The sequence below is a fragment of the Notolepis coatsorum genome, assembly GCF_963971535.1.
Source record: "Notolepis coatsorum genome assembly, chromosome: 7".
NCBI lineage: Eukaryota > Metazoa > Chordata > Actinopteri > Aulopiformes > Paralepididae > Notolepis > Notolepis coatsorum.
The window spans coordinates 154,062,937-154,074,009 of record NC_140171.1 but is presented as its reverse complement, the minus strand read 5'-3'; the positions used below and the strand labels follow the sequence as shown (position 1 = coordinate 154,074,009).

Below are 11,073 nucleotides of genomic sequence, written 5' to 3'. Positions count from 1 at the left end.
TCACTGACATATTTAACCTGTCCTTAGAACAGGCTGTCATCCCCACCTGTCTGAAGAAGTCTACCATTATCCCTGTACCCAAAAAATCCAAGCCCGCTTGCCTCAATGACTACCGCCCTGTAGCTCTGATGTGCTTTGAGAAGCTAGTGAAGGGCTACATCTGTTCCTCCCTCCCCATCAACCTGGACCCCCTGCAATTTGCATACCGCCCCAACAGGTCCACGGAGGACGCCATAGCCCATGTGCTGCACACAGCAGCATCACACCTGGACAAGAGACAGGGGAACTATGTGAGAATGCTATTCATCGACTACAGCTCAGCATTCAATACCATAGTCCCCTCCAAACTCATAGCCAAGCTCAAGGACCTGGGCTTGAACTATGACCTCTGCCAGTGGGTCTTGGACTTCCTGACGGGCAGACCCCAGGTGGTGAGAGCAGGTAACTGCACCTCCTCATCCATCACTCTCAACATAGGGGCCCCCCAGGGCTGTGTTCTGAGTCCCCTCCTCTACTCCCTGTACACACATGACTGTGTGGCACAGCGGAACAAATCAAATCAAATCAAATTTATTTATAGGGCCCGACAACACACGTTAATGTCCCCATGGGCCGTACAGGTCTTCTTTAAACAAGTCAAGAAGACAACATAACAATAAGTCAAGAACAGAACAAGAACACCATAGGGTCCAAACATTTTTTAGATGAATGCAAATAAATGAAAGAATGCAAGCACTCCCAGACATACCCCACGCGAAGGTAAGGAAAAACTCACTAAAACCTAACAATAGGGAAAAAAAGCTCCACAGGCAATGTGGAGGAGAGAAACCTTAGAAGGGCCGTTCAAGGGGGGATCTCCCTTCTTAGATGTCGGTGATAGTAGTGTTGCAGACGGACAGTTGGTAAGCATGCACTCATGTGTGTGGTGAAACACAGATGAGTGCATGCAATAGCAACTGTACATTTTGAAAAATTAAAGATAGAGCTAATAGCGATAGCAACTGAACATTTTGAAAGATTAAAGATAGAGTTGATAGCGGATCTATTTGAGGCACAGGGGCGGCGCAAGAGGGTCACGTCCTCCCCGTCTTAGTCACGGGACATTCAACACTCCGGTCGTTGCTCAGGGACAGCCGGAGACAGGGGGAAGGGGGGTGGCGCAGAGAGGGTCGCGAACTCCCCGACATCATCGCGGGACATCCGGCACTCCGGTCACCACAACAACACAATCATCAAATTTGCTGATGACACAGTAGTGGTGGGCCTGATCTCTGCAAACGACGAGAGGGCCTATCTGGAAGAGGTAAAGGTTCTAGCGGGATGGTGTCAAGAGAACAGCCTCTCCCTGAACGTCAGCAAAACAAAAGATTGTGGACTTTAGGAGGTCGGGGGTCAGGGACTACAGCCCCCTCAGCATCAACGGGGCACCGGTTGACAGAGTGAACAGTTTTAAGTACCTCAGAGTCCACATATCCGAGGACTTGACATGGACCACACACATTGACAGTGTTATCAAGAAGGCACGACAACGCCTCTACTTCCTTAGGCGCCTAAGGAAGTTCCAAGTGAGTCAGAAGATCCTCAAGAACTTCTACTCATGCACAATAGAGAGCATCCTGACTGGCAATATCACCTCTTGGTTTGGGAATAGCACTGCACAAGACCGTAGCAGACTACAGAGAGTGGACCGTTCAGCCGAACGGACAATTGGAGGGGGGCTTCCCACTCTCCAAGACATTTACAACAAGCGCTGCATGGGTAAGGCTAAGAGAATAATCAAAGACCCCAGCCACCCAAACAACTGCCTCTTTGAACTGCTGCGGTCAGGCAAGCGATACCGGAGTCTCATGGCAAGCACAGAGAGACTCAGAAGGAGCTTCTATCCCCAGGCCATCAGGATGGTCAATGAATAATAACAAACCATCAAATACTACCACAGCACACACATCCACACGCACACACTCACTTTAAATAAACAACACACTGTAGCACCCACTTTACACACTTTAGACACTAACACACTTTATATTTATTGGTAAGGAGATCCGCACATCAATCTCATGCACCTCATTGCACCTCACCACCACAAGGTGGCACCACAAGCTAAGCTATACCTCACCATTTCTACACTGTACTGTATCTGCATTGTATAGACCAGACCTGGGCATTGTACGGCCCGCGGGCCGGATACGGCCCGCAGGATGATTCTGACCGGCCCGCGAAAGATTTCATGATAATAAATCATTTTTATTAAACATTTTTTATATATATATATATATATATATATATATATATATATATATATATATATATATATATATATATATATATATATATATATATATATATATATTTTTTTTTCTTTTACTTTTTTCTTTTCCTGTCAACGTTCACACGCACAATATACGCTTACCTAGGATTTGACTTGATTCAACAACAAAGCAGTCGGGACAAGCCGAAAAAGGTCGAAAGTGTGGTTTTTGAAGTTTGGATTTTTTTTTCACAACTGAGGTAGGTAGATTACATTTTTAGAGACTAAAGTACAGAAAAAAGGTACCGTTGGGTACCGGTATCGATTCACAGGTACCGGTACCGTATCGGTTCAAATGTGAGCGGTACCCATCCCTACTGAACACACAACTGCAGGGCAAGGGCATTTTTGCTCATGAAATGCATAGCCATGTGAAAGCCTTCATGACAAAGTTGCAATTAATTTCAAGGCAACTAGGCAGCAACAATCTCAAACACATGAAAACCCTGAAAGAAGTCAAACCATCAGCTGATCACCGGCACAGGTACTCATCCATGTTGGGAGCACTGCATGATGAATTTTCAAGGCGTTTTCAAGATTTCAAAAAGGTTGAGGATGAAATGCAGCTGGTTTCCTCTCCCTTTACCTGCAGTGTTGATAGTTGTTCAGCTTGAACTCATTGACCTGCAGTCTCACTACTGAAAGAGCACTTTAAGTCAGCATCACTGCTAGAGTTCTACTCTGCTCTCAAGGAGGAGAACTTTCCAAACATGAGGAAACATGCTCAGAAGATGTTGGTTCTCTTTGGATCCACCTACATTATGTGAACAGACATTCTCAGTCATGACGTTTACCAAGTCCAGGTACAGATCCTCTCTCACTGATGAACATCTGGCAGCTGTGCTTCGCATCTCCACCTCAGACATGCAACCTGACTTTGATGGACTTGTTAAAGCTCAACAGAGACTGGATTTCTCACACTGAATGAAAAAAAAAAGAACTGAAGAACACTAAAATGTGGAAATATAACAAGTGAAATGGGACACTTGATCTTTTTTTTTATCTTTTTTTGCACAGTTCTGAAAACATAAAATTTTTAATATAGGCATGTAAAGTAAAAATGTCATGTCTTTAGAAAGCTAAGAAAATCCTTGTTTCAATAGTATATGAAACTCAAAATGCCCTTTGTTATTAATGTTTCACATATTGTTTATAATTTTGGAAATAAATTCTATTTGAATAAATGATATTTTTGAAAGCTAACCTCACCTTTTAATTGCCAAATAATAACATACACTCTTACCAGGGGTCAAAACAATGCCATTTACTGCTTTTTATATAGAAATAAAATGTATATTATGCATAATTGAGTTTGGAATTTTGGCCCGGCCCTCCAACATATTTTCAGTTGCTCATTCGGCCCCCTGGGAAAAATAATTGCCCACCCCTGGTATAGACTGTACATATACTGTATATATGTATATTGAACATTTTTGTTTGTTTACACTTGTTTACGTACTTGACTTTCTATTTTATACTTATATTTTACTTATTTTATACTATCTTGTTATTTTATCTAGCACACTCTCAGGAGAAAAACAGAAAGAAGCATTTCATGCAAAAGTATTCTGTATTTCTGTATGACAACTAATAAAGAAACTTGAAAATTGAACACCTGCATTCCAAAAAATGAACGGGTGAACTAAAGACGTCATATGCTTTTGTAATCTGATGGCTAATACCTTAGAGTCCAGAAGAAACTTGAAACTTAAACACCTTGTTCTTCTCCATTCCAAACATCACACGTGAAGCCAAGTGTAAAATGCTCTGTTCCTGGCATGCTGCCATCTTCCTTGTTTAAAAGTATAAATCCCTGGTCATGTGTCCATCAAGGCACCTTGTGTGCAGGGCTTGGTGTGAAGACATGATTCCACTCTTTCTGCTCCTCGTCCTTTTGACAGGTAAGAACACAGACGTGTCATGCATTACTGTACAGTGGCTTTTCTCTGACTATTGCTTCAAACAGGGCCATTATGTTATGTATGGATTCCTTGTCTTGTTACCTCTAATCCAGCGTCTACTCATGTTTCTTCATTAGCGGGACACAAAACCGCAGCATGGGACAATGACTATACTGAAGTGTTGCTTCGTCAATGTCAGATTGGAGAGTCTTTCTCCTCTGTGACCAGGTAAGACGTATAGCCGTTCATTTATCCAATGTAAAAAAAAATTAAATTCAATTTTAATTAATAAATAAAGGGTTGCTTTTAGATGTTTAAATAACTGTTAGAAAGGCCTGCAGTGTAAATAAAGATGCATACTCTGATTTAGGGTAAAGATAAAATACTAGAGCGAAATTCTGTAACTTCATTGTCCAGCTTCGGCTCCAGTTCATCTGTTATTATGAATCAAACATGTATGTGGTGGTGCATCAGTGGAGCATTCTGCAAGTCAAAATGAAAAGTTGTTGAGATATTTCAACTTTCAATGTTTTTCTTTTCTCGTCTTTTTCTTTTAGCCAATACAAACATGGACAAACTAGAGATCGCCGGTGGGATTTTGGTTGCAAGCGCACCTTTCCTGTCGGCACGTGTCCAACATGCACGTGGCTGGCGGTGACAGACTCCAATGAAATCAAATGTGACGACAACGGTGTGATGGCCGGCGTGTACAGTCAGTACGACCCCAAAACCAAGGACAGGAAGTGAGTTTTTATTTTCAATTTTTTTTTTTCAGTTACAAGTGACGTACCCTATAACATGAACAATTGCGTTTTACATCAATTGTGTGTGTGTGTTTGTGTATGATTGTGTTTGTGTGGAAGGGGGTGGGAGGCACATGTATCACTAAATCCATGTTTCACTTGTTTACATAATTTGTTCCAATTAGGTGGAGATTCTACTGCTGTTCAGTTCCAAATCGTTGCACCTACGACTGTTACAACACTCCATATACTGGTACCTATCATAATTATCAGTGGTATGTCCCAGGTGCCAACTACCTTACCGCTGTGAAGAGGAGTACTTTCAATGGCTAGTAAGGATAGAACATTATTACTTCATTACAGCGTATAGTATTATATATTGTTCAAGTACTACACCTCTTGACGTATGCAAAGCAATTTTTTTAATCCTAATAATGATCAAACAACTGATGAGGCTATTCTATCCGAATGTTTTAGCATGCATTTTCCTATGTGGTAATAAGTGCTTGTTTTTCATTTGCAGTGTTCGTGACCGCCGCTGGGTTTTCAGATACTGCAGACTGAGGGCGTGCTAAGTCACCAGCCCACACAGAGTGAATACAGTGTGTCTTCCTGTTCCCTGGGAAAACACTGATATACAGTCATCATATATCATGTCTGTATAATTATATATCAGTCTTCACAACTGCATAACGTGCTCATGCATTAGAGGTGGACCAACCTTTTTATCATCCATGTTAAAGGTTTTTCAGAGGTAGTTCAATCAGCTCAATCTGCTTTTACTCGAAGCAGTATATCCGGCTGTATGGTCTCTGAGCAGACGTTTGATTTGACATTCCAGCGTTCTTTAACAAACAATAACATTCTTTAACCTACGTTGGTTTTGTACTGCAGAGAGAGAACTTACACTGTGTCGTGTCAGTATATCTTTAATCCACACATTCTACTCTGTCTGAGATTACGCTACGTTGGTTGTGGGATTAGGGTGATCAATGTGAGTATTGTCTTCCATGTAATCATTCGGTCTTGTAACTGGTGTTGGTTTTATGAATAGAAAATTAAAAGACATATCATAGCATGCATTGGTCATGGTGTGTCGAGTTAAATCATTTCAAATTGTATTAATGTACCCCACAAAGGACAGAAGATCCCCTGCATTGTAGGAGAATATTGACATACAAGCACATAATCTGTGACGAGACGTGAACAATTATGCTACAAACCACCGATTGCTCCCCCTTCTTGCCCGGGTGTGTCCTTCAACCAGAGTACGCTAGCCATTATCTTTATGCTATCATCTCATTTATTTGATTGTGATTGGTGAAACACACGTTGTTGCCATTTTTCCCCTTTTGATGGATTTGAAAAGACAATATCGTACATGTGTTTCCTAATCTTTTAACTATTCAATATAGGAACCACCCCAATCCACACCCCCTCTAAATGCAATTGGTTCATATTTGTGAAGTTAAATAAACAATAATAATAAATAATCAAACATCTGTCGTTTGAAGTGCTCGGTCCATAAGGCTGTTTACCAAATGTGTTTGTAATGGCAGGAATTTATTAAGCTGCCAAGACATCCTCTAGGTCAGTGTTTCTCAACTGGTGGGTCGCGACCCAAAAGTGGGTCGCGGGGCCATTTTGAGTGGGTCGCGGATGTGTGTGTTAAAAAAAAATAAATTAAAAATTAAAAATAAAGTTAAAAATAAAAGTTTTTTTTTTTATACTTTTTTTTGCACTACCTATCTTTGTGAAAGTGGCTTCTCAGCTCTGGTCCAGCTGAAGACAAAGCGGAGGAACAGATTGGACATTGAGCATGACCTCAGAGTTGCTTTGTCTACCATCACCCCAGACTTTGAGACTCTTGTCAGGAGCAAACAACATCCCCAGTTATCCCATTAGTTCCCTGGGATGTTAAGCTAAGAAGTCTGCTAAGAAGGATATATTATTTATTATTTTATTTCATTGTGTTTTTAGCCCTTAGTTGCACTTTTGTTGCAACCCCAGTTATCCCATTAGTTCCCCCAAACTTACTGTCTGTTATGTTAAGCTAAGAAGTTTGCTAAGAAGCATAATTATTTATTATTATTATTATTATTATTATTATTATTATTATTATTATTATTATTATTATTATTATTATTATTATTATTATTATTATTATTATTATTATTATTATTATTATTATTATTATTATTATTATTATTATTATTATTATTATTATTTAATTTCATTGGGTTTTTAGCCCTAGTTGCACTTTTGTTGCAACCCCAGTTATCCCATTAGTTCCCCCAAACTTAGGTCTGTTATGTTAAGCTAAGAAATCTGATAAGAAGCATATTATTTATTATTATTTTATTTCATTGGGTTTTTAGCCCTAGTTCCACTTTTGTTGCCACCCCAGTTATCCCATTAGTTCCCCCAAACTTAGGTATGTTACCGGTATGTTAAGCTAAGAAGTCTGCTAAGAAGCATAATTATTTATTATTATTTTATTTCATTGGGTTTTTAGCAATAGTTGCACTTTTGTTGCACTTTTTTGTGTTTATTTCATGTTTTGAAAGATTGCGTATTACTGCAATTTTTTCATTTTTACATAAATCATAGTGGTTCAAAATGTTGGGTCGCGACTTAATGACTAAGGAAAATGTTGGGTCCCGAGGCTAGACCAGTTGAGAACCACTGCTCTAGGTTTTTCGAGGATTCCACAAATGCAACATCCACAGAGCGTTCTTCTTCTGTTGTCACAGGTAGCCTGCTGTAATGTAACATCCACAGAGCGTTCTTCTTCTGTTGTCACAGGTAGCCTGCTGTAATGTAACATCCACAGAGCGTTCTTCTTCTGTTGTCACAGGTAGCCTGCTGTAACATGGATGCCTTCTAGACACCCTCTTATCTTTGGCAAAACCAGGGGTGTAAAGTACTTGAGTAATTGTACTTTGTTACAATACTCAAGTACCGTTTTGGGGGATTTGTACTTTACTCAAAGTATTATTAGATTTGTATACTTGTACTTTTACTCAATTACATTTCAGAGGGGAAAAAATACATTTTTACTCCTTACATTTAAAATGCAGACCTACAAGTACAAAGTACAAATCTTGCAGGTTTAATTAGTATACAGTATTTGTTTCACTGTCCGAACTAACATTAACGCTATTAATCCTACGGCCACACTTTATTTAAAAACAGCCAAATCCCCACCAATGGAAAATGTACCCACCCATACCCATTGATTGATTGATTGATTGAAAACTTTATTAACAGATTGTAGAATGGGTACAATACAGTACAGCTCAATACACACAATTGTTAAGGGGATGCAGACCAGAGAAAGACTTTCGTCTTGTTTACATCAGGGTCCCCCATTTTCAATTCATCAGGACATATATGACATACATGACATACAGATAGTCAGTACTGCTACATCTATACATTTATGACATACCAGATTTGCAAATACAGTACTGTTTGTGATACAGAAGGAGTCAAGAAAAGGGAGTATATACATTTGACGTAGCAACTGTACATTGGAGGAGGTTGTGTGGGGGGGGTTGGGTACATTGGGATATTGACAACCATACTGGGTAATTTACATTGGCTGATTACATTGCTGATTGGTCCTTGTGCAAGACTAGGAAGCGGGGATCTTTGATTAAACACCTGCTATCAGAAGAATAATTTCATATCAAATGAAAACTTGGCCCACGATGGAATGAGTTTGAGTCTATCCCTTGCAATAAAAACAAGTTTTTACTTTGACTTTTTAGTACTTAAGTACATTTAAAAGTAGAAAATGTTTGACTTTTACTCAAGTGTGTTTTTAGCCATACTCTGACTTTTACTTGAATACGATTTTGAGACGGTACCCATACTTTCACTTAAGTATAATTTCTGGGTACTTTTTACCCCCCTGGGCCCTCATTTATCAACAATTCTTAGAAAGTGTTCTATTTTCGTACTTAACACTTTAGCTGCCGGAGGTTAAATTCATGATATACCATCCGTTGCCAGCTCTATTTAACATGGAGAAGTTCCCCTTCTTTGCAGGGCTATAACTTTTTAAATTCTATTGCTAGATTGCCATTATTAGGGCCCATTCAATGTCCTATATGTATTGTTCATGGTGTAGCAACGTTAAACTTTTTCATTCACATATTCATACTAAAATATGGTCTAAAGTATAAGTATGTTTTCATCTCTTTCTGCAGCTTTCTCCAGAACGTGATTTATAGCTCCAAATGCATTATATTGATGATGAAATCCAGTTTGATAGCGATCTGTGCCAGATAATAAATTTCAACTGGACGTGGTTCTAGAAGTTACTACACGTCATCTGATGTTGACCGGATGGGCTAGGGGGCGTTTATAATTCCGTGGGCAGCGTTATACCATTCATCTAATGTGGGTCATATGTTCATCATAGCAGTTAGTATATTAGACATTAGAAAATAATTCTGAATCTTACCGTGGCTTCCTCGCGCCGCTGGCAGATGATCGTGGAACAGAATTTTTTCCATTATGGGATGTCGAAATACCCGATCCATTTCCAGGTTGTATAATAGTATATACGTCCAAATCATGTTGTTTTTTCGAGTTATTTGCACCGATCGATGTTCACTGTGTGAAGACAGAGTCTCTCTAGCATTAGCGAGTGGTCGGACCCCATATGGAGTGAGTCCTGCCGGGTTAAAGGTTGACATCCGGTTTCGATCTGCCGATCGGCCACCAGATGGCGCTCTTGAACCGCTAGAGGGTTGAGAGGAGCTTTTCAGTGTGTGTCAAGGCTCCGGATGGGAAATATGATTCCGATCACAGATTTTTGAAATATTGATATCAAAGACGAGTTACGGCGTCCTCTGCAACTTGAGCATGGCTAGGAAAGATACCGAAACATGTTTCCGGCAGTTAAAGTGTTAAGCACAGAATTTAGAATGTGTGTACGCACAGAAATATCGGGATTTAACAACCGTGCGTACACGGGTCCTACGCACACTCCGTATTGATACATACCATTCGTCCTTACCGGGATCTTTGATTAAACATCTGCTATCAGAAGAATAATTTCATATCAAATGAAAACTTGGCCCACGATGGAATGAGTTTGAGACCCCCCAGGGCCCTCATTTATCAACAATTCTTAGAAAGTGGTCTATTTTCATACGTAAGCACAGAATTTAGAATGTGTGTACGCACAGAAATATTGGGATTTATCAACCGTGCGTACACGGGTCCTACACTTCTCCGTGTTGATAAATACCTCTTTGTTCTACCGTCAATGCTTGTGCATGATTATCCATATATGGTAATGAAACACCCCCCATGGGATGTGCAATAATGGACTGACCCGAGCGAACTATGAGAAACTTCACGAGAGATTGTTCACGGACGCGCTGTCTAACCAAGAAGACACAACCCGTGTTATGGGATAAATAAAAGGCTGACTTGTACACGGTGATGTCAGATATCAACAACTCCCTATAAGACCATTTCTGCAATTCTGCCTGGACAGCTCAAAATACTAATAAAGACCGTTCGTTAACCACTGTTTGGCGTTGGTGTGTCATTATTATAACCATGCTGGAATATGAATTAGTTCGATTGGCTACCGGGTATAATATGATTTGTAGAGGCATATGATACATTCTATTTTGATGTCGGTATTAGGTAGCCTATATGAATTACATATAATAGCAGCCAGCCCATAGCCTACATTATGCAACAGTAACTTGCGCATATATAATAGCACATGGCACAGCCCTGCGAACCCTGCACTAACTTGATCATTAATCTAGCTGTTGTATCTTTACGCTTATGAAAACATTAAATAATATGTATATCTATAGGCCGTCGCATTGCATTAATAGCCTATACTCAAATGGCATTTAATGGCTATCCGACTCCTCGCTATCCTCGCGGACGGACCAGTATACCTTATATCATATCATATTCATATTCATATTGATATCATAGTTTACTCTATCAGCCTACCCTAATACGTTCTTTGTTAGAACTCAACTCGTTATTATTTTGCGCATTGATTGCAGAAATACGGGAACGTTTTGATTTATATTTAAAAGGCTTTGACATTGTAAAACTAAATAAGTGGAATTCT

General features: G+C 39.7%; 1 long non-coding RNA gene across 1 annotated transcript; it reads left to right on the top strand.

Moving 5' to 3' along the window:
* Positions 1–4,059: 4,059 nt before the first annotated feature.
* LOC311231544 lies at positions 4,060–7,664 on the top strand. Its single transcript, XR_014619881.1, has 6 exons — positions 4,060–4,212; positions 4,350–4,440; positions 4,770–4,955; positions 5,141–5,287; positions 5,479–6,545; positions 7,650–7,664. It is a non-coding gene; the product is annotated as an uncharacterized lncRNA (long non-coding RNA).
* The last annotated feature ends 3,409 nt before the right edge of the window (positions 7,665–11,073 follow it).